This window comes from Cebidichthys violaceus, unplaced genomic scaffold (assembly GCF_023349555.1).
Source record: "Cebidichthys violaceus isolate CVI_PGR_0920_01 unplaced genomic scaffold, fCebVio1.0.p SCAF_14, whole genome shotgun sequence".
Classification (NCBI taxonomy): domain Eukaryota; kingdom Metazoa; phylum Chordata; class Actinopteri; order Perciformes; family Stichaeidae; genus Cebidichthys; species Cebidichthys violaceus.
The window spans coordinates 5,090,866-5,107,720 of NW_027176307.1; the positions used below are offsets into that span (position 1 = coordinate 5,090,866).

The following is a 16,855-nucleotide window of genomic DNA, read 5'->3' on the forward strand; positions in this document are numbered from 1 at the left end:
GACTGTAAGATGTGATTGAAAGCTCCGAGAAAAGCTAGTAAGTGGACCTTGAGTATATGTGCAGTATATACAGCTTTCTTAGGTGTGCATGTCATAGTAAGAGGATACTAAATGCTATTGCCTACATTGCTTAGCCACCAGAATACTGTGACAACCAGCATGACCGATTAAATACACGTGGAGTTCAGTCTGCTAGTCTCTGCAGGGAACGCTCAGTCTTTCAGTCAAAAAACAGAAAACACTCTGCTGCTTATTAAATCAAACCCAGTGTTTTCACACTATTGATTAAATGTAGCCCCCCCACCCGGTCCAGTGGAGCAATCGATGACATCACACGGAGCTTGCGGTGGGTCAGATGGCCCCGGCTCATACGTCTGGGACGGGGGGAGTAGTCAGCTGCTCCTCCACGCTCAGCGTCACGCCACAACCTCTGAGGTCAGAAAGACATTGCTACAGTGTCGTCCTTTGTGTCATGCTCCCAGGGGAGAGAGATGAACTGTGTCTCTTCTCTCCCCCCCCCCCCCCCCCCCCCCCCCCGCTGTGGCTGAGTCGTGACATAGCTATTGTTACATATGAGTAAATGTTGAATTGCAGATCGAGGTTAAAGAGGAACCGTACACTTAAATGTGTTTTTTTTCTTCTTTGCTTCAGACTAAATGATTTGACTGTGCTGTGATGATGTTAACATGGACGTTTCTTACCAAATTTAATAAAAACTGCCATCTTCTGTTTTATATCAGCCCTAAATAGAGTTGACCGTTCTAGACTAATCTACGTCATGAAATAAATACATGTTAACGCCCTCTGATCAGACCCCCCGCTTTTCGCCTCTCTATCATTTTTTACTTTTGCAGTAACCTGTGTAGCATTGCTATCACAGCGCAACACAAGCCTGTTCTCACCTTTCTGTGGACTGAAAGTTAAGCTATCACCACATTTCACCATCTGGTGAATCAGTGTTAGTAGCTGATTATCTGGCGATATTTTAATTTGACTCATTTAGAAGCCGGCTCGTGTGCTAGCTAATGTCAGCTTGCTAAATCCACCATGTTTTCATGCTCTGGTTACACTGGTTACAGGAAATGAGTGGAACAGCTCTCTGGGTCCCTGCTTCCCCGTCGCTAGGAGACTACAGCAGGTAATAGAGCAGGCTGAGGCTTTGTTTTTACATTTTTACTTGCCCTCATACATAAAGTTTTATTTATTGGCGCTTATTAAATAATAAAACACAAGGTTAATCGACCCTTCGATAAGTTCTGCCTCTGAAATGCAGTCTGTCCAATCATTAGCAGAGTACGTTAGTGCGTCAATGCGAATGTGATTATATGTATCCAGGGAGTGAAGTTAGTGACAGTGTGGGCTCCAATATAGCTCTGACAGCTTGATCGAGTAGCAGCTCGCAAAAAACAATGTGTTTAATTATTTTGTACCACTTGCAATCCCTCCAGCATCTCCATATCACAACTGCTAGTTTTCTTTTCACTCTACTAATTAAAAACATTTCTAGCGTTTTACATGATCCATCAGCTTCATTTAAAAAAAAAAAAAATCTGAATACAGTGAGCCGGGCATATGTCTCTGGGTCATCATTGCAGCGATATCAAGGAAGGAAATGATGTGTGAAAGCGACACACTCGCATGAAAGCTCGTCAAAACGAACCCGCGGAGATGTCCTTCTTAGGGGTGTTTTTCTTCAAAGGAATTCAATTAGCGATAGTTGTTTGTCTCGCTTCGAGGGGCAGGTGTAACCGATGCTGTCGAGCTGATAGCATCACGCACAGTCCCTTATCGGCCCGCCACTTCCACCTGCCACAGCTCGTCTTTGTGTTCAGCTCCAAATGTGCAAAGTCAGTTGCCGGTCGTCAAGTGTGGCTTCATTTCCCTCTGCAGAGAGTCACATTTGCTCATTTACATCTGGGGCGCAGGCGAGGCACGAGAGCGTGGCTCTCTCTCTCATATCCTGCTCAACATTTTCCATTTTTAATCTCCCTCTTTTTCTTTCTTAATCTCTCCGACTCAATTTAGCTCTCAAGTCCATTTAGCCTTTTATTCAGAAGGTTAATAGTCCACTGCAGCGTCTCTGTCTGTATTTAAAATCTTACCACTGAATAAAGTCAAGCAAGTATCTTTTAATTCTGCCACAGCCCGAATGGAAAGTTTCTACTGCTGTTGAAGCAGTGGTATGGCAATGGTAGGTTACTATAACAGGTTTCCTCCATATGCGGGTGTCTGAGCAGCTAGCCACAGATCCAAGGCACCATGTGGTGGTTAGAGAAGCAGCTGAAGGAGCTTACTGACTCCATGCATTATGCCCAGTATTGTATTTAACACCGCACAAAATGTGGTTTTCCCATCTTGCAATTATCAGACATCTTTTAAGGCATCAACTAATCATTATTTCTTTTAATTAACTCGTTGATCGTTCTTTTGATTAAGCGTATGAAATGCCAGAGATAGTTGGAAAATGCCCAGCCAACAGAGTCCCTTTAGAAGGCCTTTCATATACGTCTCAGCAAATCGGATTTCAGAAACTTGACACTCGGGTAACATATATATATATATATATATATGTTATATGTTACCCGAGTGTCAAATTTCTCAATTTCATATATATATATATATATATATATATATATATATATATATATATATATATATATATAACTGATATTTACACATATCAACACATCTCACAAGTGTTCGGGTTATTTTAATACCAAAAGTATTCACTTATTATCGTATGGGTATGCTATTTTCGAGCTGAGGGCCTAAAAATCGGTCTAGTGTCCAAAAGGTTGTTAACAATGAGCCCTGCTGAGTGTTATTTGTGTACCCCCAGCAGATTTTGATGGTCAAACACAATATGCTAATTATGACAATTTCACACAAACGTCTGATAGGATGAAATGATGAAGGAATGATATTTTGGACAGACATTGATATGAACTGCAACATGACTGGTTGGTGGAGGAATACAACCACAAAACCTATTGAGACCTTGCAGCTGATTTGCTGATATTCCTACATTATGTTTGGATGTGTACATATTAGGATTTTTTTTTTTTTAAATTATAATTTTTTCTCTTTCAATCTTTTGTATCATACCTCACTGCCCAATGGTATGTTGTGTCTAAGAAAATTCAAATGAATAGATCATGAACAAAAAGTCGATTTTGGGAATTAATTAAAGACGGTAATGTATATTCATGCTTACTGTATTGGCAGTGGAGTGACAAATGTTAACTTTTGGTATGAACTCCTTACAATCTAACAGCATAGTTTCTTTTCTCTAGACTCTGATGTTCAGCAGTAATATTCTTCAGATCTACCCTACTCACAGTAGCGTCAATAGACCAGCATGCAATGCAGCACGCCTTGCAGGTTTTCAGATGTGTGTTACTGATAGTGTGTGAAAAGCAAAGTCCCCCTTCAATGGCTTCTTGTTTGAAAAATTTTGCAAAGCACATGACCGCATATTGGCGTCACTCACTTGAAAAAACACTCTTTTTTTTTCTTTTCCTGCACCAGCGCTTATTATGTTAAATGCAAAAAGCCTCTCACCAATTCTCAAGAAAAGTGTGTATCAAATACCAGCCCAGTGTCATGGCAGGTCGTGAGATAGTCACAGAATACAAGACATTGGTTTTTGTGTGCAAGGACACCAATTGTCCGTTTTTGCCAATGGAAAGTCAATTAGGATTTCTTTTGGTGGCGGAGAAAAGAATTAAACACATCGACTTGACTATGCAGCCGTCAGACCAAGTGAAGTCGTATTAAATATAGACTCTTATGGTTAACGGACTCTAAACACGGGACTTGTTGCCTAAATCAAACTTAAGTTTTGTAATGTAATTACAAAGTTCTTAGCCACACAATTTGTGTCTCTGTACACAAACCAATAAATTGCATTTATTTCCTTCACTAGCTGCTATGAGTCAGTGTCGCAAATACATAAATGAAGTACTTTCACAACAAAATGCGTCAAACAAATCACAAACGCATTATAACTATTAACAGTGAACGTTCGAATGAATCCAAACGGAAACAAAACATTTGGTAACTGAGTATTTTATATGACGTTGACCACACTCTGTGGTGGTAAAATGCTACTGGTGAAGCATCCTCTCTCCTTGTTTTCGGACCACAGACTGGTAGGAGATCGAGTTCAGTTTGCGCCACATAACAATATGGATCTCAATGCTGTTCTTAAAGGTGCAAGAGATGTGATTCGGGAGCATTTGGATTGCCTCTCAGCGGTTAACGGCTCGGTGTTGATGTGCAGCGTCTTAAGGCTATCCGCCTGCCAGACACAAGCAGCAATTATGTTGCCTTCGCCGAAACACCCGGCGAGGCGGACAATGCGTCACACCGCGCCCTATTATTTATTAATGATATGTTTACCGCGGTGGCAGGCAGATTGATGACAAGTGTTTGCGTTTTGTGAGGAAAACAAAAGTGCTTTCTTTGCGCACGTTAATGGCCCTCATACATGATTAACTCGCTGTGAGTTTTCCAGCTGTGCCTCGTGTTGTGTGTGAGTGACAGAGGCCGTATTCTGCTGCAACAAAAGCCTCTCTGTGATGCACGTGGGTGATGTGGTTAGAAGATCTGCATCGCAAAGAGGCTATTGTGTTTAATGGTGTCATATGAATTTCAATGTGGTCACATTTCAGGATTTTTATGTCAACGCAGAGCACAGCGGAAGTGTTTACATGTAGAATCCTGGCTCCCGAGCATTGCCAGACTACTCGCCAGGAGCTCCTATTATGGCCAGTTTCCACTGCAGTGCTCAGTCTCCTGAACTCTGCCGGCTGTCTGCCCTCTGTGTAGCGCTGCGCTGTCCGTTTTGCTGTGCAGGCGTGCATTTCTCTGCATTGCCGATGCAGACAAAAGGAGATGACTGCTCATTTATCCAGCGGTGGCATCACGCCGGCATGCCAGATCCGGGCCATCGACGTCGCAGGGCGTCGTCTTCTGGATGCTCTGTCACGTGTTAAATAACCCCCCCAAGGCCAGAGAAGATGTTCCTACTGCACACATTTTGGGTATAAAGTGTTTCCACTGTTAACGTTTTGCCGAGAACCGCAAAGAACAGCTACAGTTATATTATGCTTCAGGATAAATAGACTCTGTCTCTGTCATGTTTTATGGCCTGGCTCAGATTTAAACCCCCAAATACATAAACTAAAGCCGTACATACTGTACATGTCGCCATTTTACCTATGGGATTGTACAATGTAAAATATTAGGCTGATATTCTGCTAGCTAACTGGCTAACGTCACACTCTCCGCTAGCAGCTGTCTGATCAGTACCGCACATGTGCAACCCTCAACAGAGATGAGAAAAAAAAGCGAAATGGCTCATCGTTGGCTCCTTCCATAAATCGATTTTGGACGTGGTGAAAGTTATGTAATTAGTTGCACAATTTTGCAGTACAGAAAGGTCGCTCCTGAGGAGATGTGTGTGTGTGTGGGGGGTAGAAACAAAGAGGATGTGGGCAAAACTCTGAGTATGTAGTGTGCAGTTTGCAGGAAGTTTGCAGGAAGTTTGAGGGCAAGGTGGATAAACTGGGTCATTTATCAAGGGCTGAAAATGTTGCTGGGCTGCCATAACGAGAGGCGACAGCACCTTGCTTGCATTGCAGCTAAGAGGGCTGCCGTCAGCCTCTCCTACGGGCAGGTAATCACAAAACTGATTACCACAGCGTATCATGTTTCAAACCTTTCAAAACTTTATTTACTGTCCCTATCTTTACCGGCTGTGTAGTGACCCCTTCTTAACATCATCACAATATAAGACATGGGGGACAAGCTCCACTGGAGGTTCCACTGACTTCAAAAGGGAGCTTTAAATGTTTTTTTGCTTCACTCGGATGGAATAAACTGCATCAGGAAATCGAAGTTGGATCGGATAAATTATTTCTTCCAACGAACACACAGACGCTTTTCAGTGTTTTTGAAGTGTTCGTTCTTGATCTGGGAAAGAAAACACCCTCCTTTTTGCTTTAATCACCTGGCAAATCTCTCTCTCTCTCTCTCTCTCTCTCTCTCTCTCTCTCCCTCTCTCCCTCTCTCCCTCTCTCTCTCTCTCTCTCTCTCTTTTGTGTGTGTGTAGCACGGTACAGAGTCCATTTTAATCCACTCCTCAGCAGCGTCTGTCAGTCAGCCTCTCAGTGAGGGCTCTCAGTCCTGACCTGCCAATCACATCCGTCAGGGCTCATGGGTACGGGGATGAAATGTTCTGGATTTAATTAGCGTGCCGGCATGTCATATCTTTACCATGAACCTCACGACAAAGTTTCATAATAAATAATTTAAAAAAAGAACCACAGGCGGCTGAATATATTATCATTACCGAGCCACCCCACAGTCTGCAAGGTTGCTCTAAATCCATGTAAAGGCCGCAGCTGTAAGCTTTGCAAATGCAGCTCTTATTGAGACAGCAGAGCGCCCTACTTACCCTTCAGAGACTAGCCCCGAAATGAACCAGAAGTGGGTGGCTGACGTTGGGTTTTGTGTTAAACCGTGCGTGGCGCGGAGTGGAAAGCAGTCGCCCACCACCATGAGACTTGGGTTCATTTCCCAGCAGAAGGCCCCTTCAGTGAGTGGCCCCGGGATCCACTAAGATGATGAGTGGCTGAGGTGGGAAGCCGGTGAGGGAGTCATGACGACGTCTCTGAGATAGTGGCTTCTGCAGACCTGTTCAGAGAGGCTTCCTGCTTGTCTCCTCTCCTACTGCACTACCACTTGACTTCTATCAGGAAGTTTTATGAATTTGAAGCTACCTGGAGCAAAGCATATAAAGACAATACCAAATAGATTTTCAAAAATCTGCTGTTCTTATCTGGCATGTGAAGTAAGCCACACAACACACTTACCCTCATAACCTTGATTTATGTGCAAAACTCTTATGTTTCCTTAAGTAGAAAAGTCTGTGTGAAGTTGCTTCCACTTTACAGCAATAGTTGTTACTTTGTATGATTATTCATCTTTAAGAGAATACTCAATCAGAAATGTGCTGGAACTAACAATAATTTCATGTCAATTTTGTCAATTGATTAATCATTTAGTCAAGAAATTGCTGTGGAAAAAAATAGTATAAAGTCTTTTGAGTGTCAAGAGGGAGGTGCATTAAATCTTTATAAATGTCCTCAAGTGATGTAATTTGAGTCTGCATCGGCTGGTAGTGAAGAATTAAGAATTTTAAACAATCTTGAGTTGTGGAGTTAGAAAGAAGTGAGCTCATCAGACCTCTGTATCTCTACCAATGTTGGCACTGTTAGCAGGGCTGTCACTCTGTTGGTACTGTTGCAGTTTTTAGCACTGTTAGTACATCTGTTACTCTGTCTGCACTTTGCAGATTTTGGCACCGTTGGCACCATGAGCACGACTAATGCTCTGTCAGCTTTGTGGAAGTTAGCGTAGCTATCACTGCTAACATTAGCTAGCTACCTTTCCATATGTGCAGTGTGTCGTTGGCCTACATTCAGTCATTTTAGACCAGAGATAATAATGTTGGCAGCTCACAATCCAGGTCGGTACGTGGGTCTATTAGGCAAATAGGGGGAAATGAAACGAAAAATCTGCACAAAGTCTGATTTCTCCTCTTGAACTCTGGCTGCACTGTGGAGCACATGCAATGCCTTGCTGCCCACTGTCGCTCACTGTGGGGTCTTCTCTGTGGATGCTGCTGTGTGTCTTTCGCTTCAGTAGCCCACTCATCTGTCCCAGCAGAATGACTGAGTCCGTTGTGCCGGTCATGTGACCGCTCCGCATAGCTGAATGACCCCCCCACCCCACCACAGCCTCAGCGCCATTATGTTTTATTGGGAGGGGGCTGCTGATGAAAAGAGAGAGTCAGCTATCCCTCCGGGTGCCAGGGGCCCCACGGAAGTCACAGCAAAGCCTGCTGGGAGCCCCGTCGCCATGACTGCATCAGGCGACAGAGAGAAAGAGGACGGGGGCCACAGAGACATGCGGAGCAGCCAAATGGCAATTTTCTGCTGGTACAGAAGACTTAAATCACATGTTCCACTCACACACACACTGAGGTCAGCTCGAGTATTTTGGGTAACCCTCACAGTTCTTGTGCACAGAATCCCCAAAAATAGACGCCTAGTGAAAAAGCAGTTGTGTTTCTTGCTGAACATGTGAGCACTACTGAATGCCTACTCATCCCACCGTAGTAATGCTTGTTTTGTTAAAAGGTGCTTTCTGACCTGCTGAATTTAATTCTCTGAGAAAATAGACTCAAGCGGAAAAGAAAGTGTGTCTCTTCCTGTTGTCCTCATTATCCTTGCTTTTTCTCTCTCTCTCTCTCTCTCTTGCTTATTTCCTCTGTCTCTTCTACTGTTTGTTTTTGTCCTGTGTTATACGTCAAGAAACAAAGAGGCCGAAGCAGTCACCACCTCACTATCTATACCCACATACCTGCCATTTAGCTTTTACACTGCGGGGGGGGGTTAAATTAAGGTGTGTGTGTCAGTGAGTGTGAGTGAGTCAGTCAGTCAGTCAGTCAGTCAGACAGACCACTCCACATATTCGTCTACATTGCCAAATAAGCTGCACACAGACTAATGTATATTTTTTCAGCTTGTTACCCATCATGCCCCGCTTCACACATATTGATCTTTTGATCAGTCGGCATTTGCCGAGTGAACCATTGGGTCTGCGGTGGCCCAATTCAAACCAATAACGGGAAGTGATCATGTAACAGACCCCGACATGCACAAACCAGCAGCAGCAACTTTCCACGTGGGCGTCTGAACAAACAGTTTGCATCACATCGCCGGAGCCCGCGTGCACTCTGCTACAGCAATCTGCAGAAGCCACAGAGACAGATTAAATTAGATTAGCGGAGCTGAGCTTTTAAAGTCAAATCAGCAGCTAATGGGACTCTTAACATATCTGGCAGTGGCGACGGCGCATCTTTTGTAAATAAAGGGCGGTTAGGAGGTGCAGTCAAACCCCCCCCCCCACGGCCCTGCTGCCGCACAATGACTGCATTGTGTGTTTCTGCTCGAAGAGCCGGCAGTCACCATTAAAGTTCGTCCACACCCGGTGGAGATTTGTTCTTGTGAATGAAATTCGCCTTGTAGCATGCCATGGTTTAGCTATGGTTTAGCTCACAGTTGTGAGATTTATATTTGTTGTGTTGTAGGAGTTGGAGAATACTCTCTTCATGAGAGCGTCAGATAAATGCTTTAAAAAAAAAAACACCTTTAATTTCTTTAATTTTTTCCATTTCCACAAAGCAGTTTTAATAGTACATACAGCATCAATGACAGAAAAAGAAGAACTTACAATTACACAGTTTCCGACAACCCATGTAACATCAAGTTAATGCGTATGATTTAATGATAGAATAAGTCATGTGAAGGAAAATGAGTGCTTAAGATACAAAAGCAAACTAGAGACGACCATCTTGAGATTGGATCACACCAGCCGCGACACCAAATCCCAGTGTGTTGAAATGAAAAGATTAATTGTCGAGTCCACTGCCAGATGGCATGGAGTGTTGTTGTTTTTTTTTGTCAAGCCTGCTTGTGATGCCCTACATTTATTAGCGTCTCTTCATTCACACCTGGAGAGGTGAGCCAATGGATTTTCTAAAAACCCACCTGCCTGCTGGAGAGGCAGTGAAAACAGGGCCATCACACAGGCTTTTGATTCAAGCTGGCAGCAACCTGTTGTCTACTAATTGAAATATTACGGCCACAATGGCAACATGTTACTGTGTTTTGTTTTGTTTTTTTGTTCTTCTGAGTGGATTGGGGTCATTTATTCCAGCTGGACAAATCTGTGTGTATCAAACCTTTTTCTCTCTACTTTTTATCACACCGTCTCGTGTTTTATCACCATAATAGTAAAAAAAAAAAAAAAGACCATCACCATTAGAGGTTGAGGCTGTCAGTCCCTTGACGTCGTCCCAAAGCATTGTGGGAAAGGTTTGACCCATTTTCGCGAAGAAGTGTGAATGGCGGTGGCTGCCACGTGCGGCTGGTATTCATGTTTTATTGAATGCGACGATGAATAATTGAGCGTCTCTGTGTCCCCGCAGGGCCTCTGTTTCGGCGGCGCACGAAGCAATGTGGAGGAAATAGAAGGAAAAGAAATCCTGAAACACTGAAAACCAGAGGTATGACTCGTCCCACTCCACTGGACTCCTAACACTCCCACGCTCATTCGTAACCTCACACAAACTCTCTCGTATTCAGGGTGCCTTGCAATAACCTCGCGCGGAGGCTGATGGACTGCAAGATGTGCTCGTTCTGGATGATTTTTTTAAGGATAGCAGAGCACACATGCATTAAACCACGCACCTGTGGCGCATAAGCATGGACTGTATACAGTATAATCGATTCTAATTCTCAAAAATGAAAAAAAAAAAATCATTGTTTTCCTTCAGAGGTTTGTTGAAATGACCCTGACTATGACCTTGTGAAATCTGAAGTAATTTAACTACCTTACTCCAAACTAAATACTTAATTTATTAAAGCTGTGGTGAAAGTGTTGAGAAAGATGGACAAATGCACCAAATGGTGCTGTAAAAAAAAAAAAGAATGAATTGCATTTGGAGCTGTAGAGCAGCTGCCACCACACACAAGTGTACCTGCCATCACCGGGGCGGTATGTTGTTGTTGTTGATGTTGCTTCAGGTTGACCTACAGGACAACAGATGCTACCAGCTAAAAGCTAAAGTGTTGTATTGCTTCATATCTCCATATGACCTTACCCAACTGTCCATCTTTAATCCACAGCCAGCAGCAGTGAGGTTGTGGCCCGTATGTCTCCACGGGGGTTAATGTGAGATCAGCCAATTCCACACTGCAGCTATCCCGCTGTGTGATTTCTCATGTGTCCTACAACCCCCCCTCCACCGTTCAGTATGTGTTTGTTCTTATCAGATGAACGACATGACTTATCTACACTGAGAACTTAACATATACTGCTATACCTACAACCATCTGTTGAAAGGTTCCACCCAGCGTCCCTTTGAGAGGTTTTACAGAGAACCCTTACATGGTGTTATGGTTCTACCCACAACCCTCTCTGGAGGTTCTATGCAGAACCTTACTATCTTTTAAGAGGGCTAACAAGAACCCACCGAGTGGTTTCTACTTCTAACGAAGACATGAGAGTCTGCGTCATTAACCTCACTTGTTCTTTCATTTGTCTGCCATCCGTACGTTGAAAACAAACAGCTAGCAGACAGGCCTCTATATTGTAGTTGTGAGGTTAAGCCTAAGTCAAGAACCTTTCATTGTGCACAGCAGCCATTTGTTAGCTTCACTTGTTCTGCGACCTGTTTTGAAGCCAAAGAGATGTCCATGTCTGACCTAGTCAGAGGCAATTCTGTAGCTTCCTCTTCTTGACTGTGAGAGGAGACTCCGACAAAGGAGACGCATTGTAATAAAAATTACGGTTAGCAACTGACAAACTGCTATAAATGGAAAAGAGGGTTGTTTTTTTCTCTTTTGGTAGAATTCATCAATGGGTTAGTGGAAAAGAGCTGAACAAGGGTTCCTTCCAGGAAACCAGAGTCAGCTGGATATCCGGCATTCATCCCAACTGTTTTCAGTATGCAGGCTCAGTCATTGCTGCGCTAATAGCTCCTTTATTTGCGTGTGCTCCAGTTTCCTACGGCGCTCCTGCATGTCTCACTGCTCAGAGATTGGAGTCAGCAGAGCGGGCGCATTATGGAGTTTCTCAGCTTTCTTTTTCTGTTTTGTCGGTGACTCAGAAGATACGGAAGTGTCGAGATGAAGAAGCTCTGCAGAGCCGCGTTGGTAGCACATCAACTTTACTGTGGGAACGTGGAACAGGTTTATGTGTGTGTTTGTGTGTGTAGGTGTGTGTGAATGCTTCAGCTCTCTTGCTCTCTTGGTGGTATTGCAGGCTGGTGAGAAACCAAAAATGACTCACCGGCTCAATCATGTTTTCACGCTGGAGAGTTTCAGTATTGTGCAGATAAACGGCACACAGGTAATCATCCTCACATTATCCCAGACATCGATACTGCTAGAGTCTCAAGCGGCTGACAGACATAACGCACGGCAGCAGTCGCTCCCAAGCCGACCTCTCGGCCTCCAACGACAGTGACGGCGTGGGCCGCGCAGCTATTCACCGAAATGTCAATGCCGCCCTCGGACTGAGGGCTTTATTGTGGTTCTCAGTTTGCCTGATTGCAAAGAGGCGCAGTAGTGGTGCCGCTAATGAACTCTAGTTAGGCTTCACTCTGTTTGTATTGACACATCTGGTGGCATGTTTTGTCTTCAGCATGCTTTTTCCGTCGCCTAATTAAGTGATCCGTATGAGTCCACAAACTACCGCCTCGGCTCACACAGGATGTGCTGTGTGTTGGCTCCCCGTGCTTGTTACCGAGTCTTAAAGAGGCCCTCTATGACCTCCATGTGACACACCGGCCAGCCGTCACCAGCGGGTTCTCATCATATGCATTACGAACTGAACAATACGTTTGAATAATATTAAATTGCTTTTGAAAAATAAAATATAGCTGAAATTGGTGGAGCCACTGCGCTCAAACATGGCAACCCACCCGACGTAACGTGATCACAAACAACAACAGCCTTGATTACCGATCGACTACCAGGTTAATTCAATATGAACAACTGATTACAGGCGTTGTTGACCGTGTTGTCTTTACTAGCAGCTGTTGTTCAGTTAAAGTCTGCATGTCTGCGGAGGAAGCAGCTGTTAATGGAGCATTAGTGAGCGGTGTCCAGTGGCGTTATCAGACCTACGGAGCGGCCATCTGAAGTGACGTTAGCGGCTTTAGGGAGGTTGGACCCAAAACGGAGGACTTTACTTTTCTTATTATTGTTTATTTTGTTCTGTACAACTATGTACAACAAGTTAACACACATAAACTATAAAGGAACAAAACATGGATTGCTCTCCAGTAGGACAGAGACTTCAGCCACCAGCAGAGCTACGAGTGAGAACAGAAACAATGACACCGAGGGAACGAGTGAGAGACGTGTATTGACCACATTTATGGCCCTATAATCTAGTAAACCTTTGTGTGTAAGTGTTAATATTAATGTAAATATGAGGTGAGAGAGAGAGATATAGAGCAAGACCCCCAGCACTAACTACATACATACATACATACATACATACATACATACATACATACACACACACACACACACACACACACACACACACACACACACACACACACATATACTGGTCCATCGATGCTACTTGCTTGAAGCTTGGTCTGTTTGCTTCTTCTGTAACGGATTATTCCCGTTTATGATTGTAGAACAATGTGCTAGAAATATCTCAAGATAAAAATATACACCCCAAGCAGCAAAATGAGCCCACAAATGCTGGTTTGTTTGCCAGTAGCGTTTTAAAAAAAATGTTTTAAGGTTTTTTCTTCGTAGTCGGGTAGAGTTATGCGTTGCGGTTTGAGCTTGTGTTCTTTTGCACTGCCCTGCTAACCATATACACACATACAACATAGTAGTAGTAGTAGTAGTAAATCTAGAAGAGGTGTGGAGGAAAAAGAGAAAGAAGAAGTGTTCTCCTCCATCCCTCCACTTTGCTTCAGATGAAAGGGGCCAGCATGGGCGTGGGGGAACTCATTGGCTGGAGGGGTTTTTAAACCACAGCGCTTCAATGATCCCTCACCTATACCCCCTCATCTGTTGCCTGTAATAGCGGTCGGCTGGGTGGGTAGAGGCCACGTGCGGGAGGCTGAAGTTTGGCTCAGAAAAGCACCGGGATATCCATGTCTGTTTACACGGATAGTTTTTTGGGGGTTTGTTTGACCGGCGAAAAAGCAACATGGTTTCAAGTTCATGAACCGTCTCCGCTTGACAACCAAACAGCTGGCTGCAGCGCTGCTGCTGCTGCGTGCGTGTGTGTGTGTGTGTGTGTGTGTGTGTGTGTGTGTGTGTGTGTGTGTGTGTGTGTGTGTGTGTGTGTGTGTGTGTGTGTGTGTGTGTGTGTGTGTGCGTGCGTGCGTGCGCGTGCGTGTGTCTGCTGTGCAAACGCTGCAGCAGTGTAACCTCATCCTGTTTTTACTGACTCGCCGACTTGCTAAAGAGCCCACCTTCACCGCGCCTGCTGCAGCACACTAATGACTTGCTTTCGAATCCGTCTCAGCGAGTTTATGCCTCCGAAAATTCTCCTCCACACCCTGCAAGTCGACTCGAATCTACTCGTGCGATTGAAGGTGCCCTTTTGTCTTTCTCTTGCTGCAGAAAGGGATCTTCAGAAAAATCAGAAAGTAGAGACCTCCGTATCTCTAATGCATGCAGATTAAGCGTGGAGGCCGCCATATGGCCCGGGAGGAGAGAATAAGCCCTGATTTTTTTTATTGGCTGGTTTTGACAAAAGCAGGGGTGAGGGGAATCAGATGGTTGAACAACAGCAGCCATAGCTCCTCATTGACTGAAGCTTCAGACTTACTTAGAGCCGTGACAGGTATATTGTGCGCGAAGCCTTCTAAGTGGCTTCACACTCTGATGGGCCGGTTGCGGACACGGACACGCTGAGGCCAACAATGGAGTCTTTCACTCGGCCGCGGCACGGGAAAAGATTCTGGTTTGCATATGAGCACTAATCTTGCCCCTCCCGGGTACGACGCAATCGAATCGGGACAAAGAAAACAACATACCCTGGGGCAGAAACAAATCCCACAGGGTTCCAGTTATCTAAACGTCCCACCCTGGACTGCTGCGCTTAGAGTTCCTCGGAGCTCTCGGTGTTCTCGCTCAGAGTTGTTGTCATCATTTAGTGCGGTTTCTATGGTGCCAATGCCGAGAGGAGACTACTTGTCAATACTCGTCAATAACCGGCCGCGGGTTTCCATCGGCGCTCCACATGGATGTTTAGCTGTGACAAGGTTTTAATTATAATGTGGAGGGAGGGGCGAGGGTGCCCGTTGGGTCTCGTACATATGCCGAGCCTCGGATCCCCAGGGGCTGAGCCAACGGCTTAACGGGCAGCCCCGCAGGAATTAGTGCTACTTTAACCCCAGTGTTTTGACTGCTGGGAGAAGACCGATGCTCAGCTGATTTACAGCCACTGAAGAGGGGGGCGGGGTTAAAAATCTATTTACTCTTGTATACGGAGGCAGCGGTAAAACCTGTTTTAGACACCTAAAGAAATCATTATCAGTTGAAGTGTACGCTATATTTAGAATATTTTCAATGCTTAATCTCGCCGTCAGACAACCATTTCCAACCGCCATCTACTGTTCAGGATTACATTGACTATGGATAAGTACCTCATACAACCCCACTTCAAAACATCCAAACTGTCTTCCATTACTCAGGCTGGGATTTGTTAAAAACACTAGTGCCAATACAGTAGCAGGTATTCAGCGCTGAATATTCAGCGCTGAATACCTGCTATTGAAATACTAACGTCTCTTCAAGACAAGCGGTTGTACAAGATCTTTCCTTAAATAAACTCTCCGGACAAACCACAGACCCATACTTTTCAATTATTCAGGTGAGTGTAAATAATTCTACACCTGCCGCAACTGTTTGTCTACTCAAAAACGTAGTTAAAAATTCATAAATACTCCGAGTGCTCCGGGCCCTGTGTTGTGCTGCAGACACCGTCCACACTCGGCCGAAACCTGAAGATAGAATTGTAGCTGCAGTGAGTGGCTTTCCAATCAGCCATGGATGTAAGATATCTTTTTTAGCTCACGCATGGGTAAAAACCTGGGGGCGGCATCAAACCATGACACGGATATGAATTCACAGGAAACAAGAAAAGGAAATGCAGGAAGTGTGACGGATAGTGAGAACACCAGTCTGATGCTAATCTTTCACATAAATTTTGTCATTCTTTCCTAAATGTCCGACATCTCATCTACTGCTTCATCATCAGCACCGCAGCCCTCTTCAGACTGTTGATTCATCTTGAAGGAGCCCGCTGTGTTTTTGCTGGAGCGTCGTTGCAAAGCAAAGACAGACAGCGGGGGGGGGGGGGTCTAATGGCATCAGGCCTCATCTCTCGTATGATGTTACCGTGGGGACCGAAAGTCAAACCTCGTTCGTAATCAAGTGTTTGAGGTGTACAGTACAGACTCACAGCTTCGGGTGTCTGAGGGGTCAAACGCTTCCATCGGACAGGGCGCGTTGACTTTGAAGACACAGTGACTTTTAATGTTCTAATCATATGTGTCATATATATTCATAGAAGTATGTGTGATTGAGGTTGGTTATCTTTGACGGAACCACGACTGATGGTCAGTCAATCACACAGAAAGTACCCCCATGTAGGTGCGGGACTTTTATATTGCAGTTTTCATTTCGGTGATGAAGAAACATCAAAACCATTTATATTTTATTTATTTATTTATTTTAAAAAAAGCTCTGTTCATTTGACATTTTAGTCGTCAGTTTGTGAAAATTGGCATTCTGCTGCAGTCCACATCCCGTCTCTCCTGTAGGGCCTCGTTGCTCTTTGCAGGCGTGAACCGCGCTAAGACAAAGAGTGATGAGCCTTAAAGGTGATCCACAGCCGGAACACAATCTTCTTTGGAGGGTGCTGAGCGGGGGGCGGTCTGGGTTTTGCTGTCTAGACGCTTGCAGCTCCGTGTGCCGGAACGTGCCGTACTGAGGGCACAGCTGCACACGCTCCTCTCCTCTGAGGCACGGCACATCCTCACTTCACACAGTCGCACACACACACACACACACACACACACACACACACACACACACACACATACACACACACAGAGGTATATCTGTCATTCTCAGAGACGTATTTTGAAGCAGTGCTGTGTTAAGGTGGGAGTGATGTTGCGCCGATTCATCCTCTGTCACTCACAGGATCTGCCATCGCCATGGCTACTGCA

At 44.7% G+C, this 16,855-nt stretch overlaps 1 protein-coding gene across 5 annotated transcripts in view; it reads left to right on the top strand.

The window, feature by feature from the left end:
* fynb (FYN proto-oncogene, Src family tyrosine kinase b) overlaps positions 1–16,855 on the top strand; it is a 59,376-nt gene that overhangs the window by 2,785 nt on the left and 39,736 nt on the right. For 4 of the 5 annotated variants that reach the window (XM_068708572.1, XM_068708571.1, XM_068708574.1 and 1 more), the window contains one exon: positions 10,061–10,138. The exons of the other annotated variant lie outside the window; for it this stretch is intronic. The gene's annotated coding sequence lies outside the window, so the exon portion shown is untranslated. The remainder of the gene's footprint in view (positions 1–10,060; positions 10,139–16,855) is intronic. 5 annotated transcript variants of the gene reach the window in all.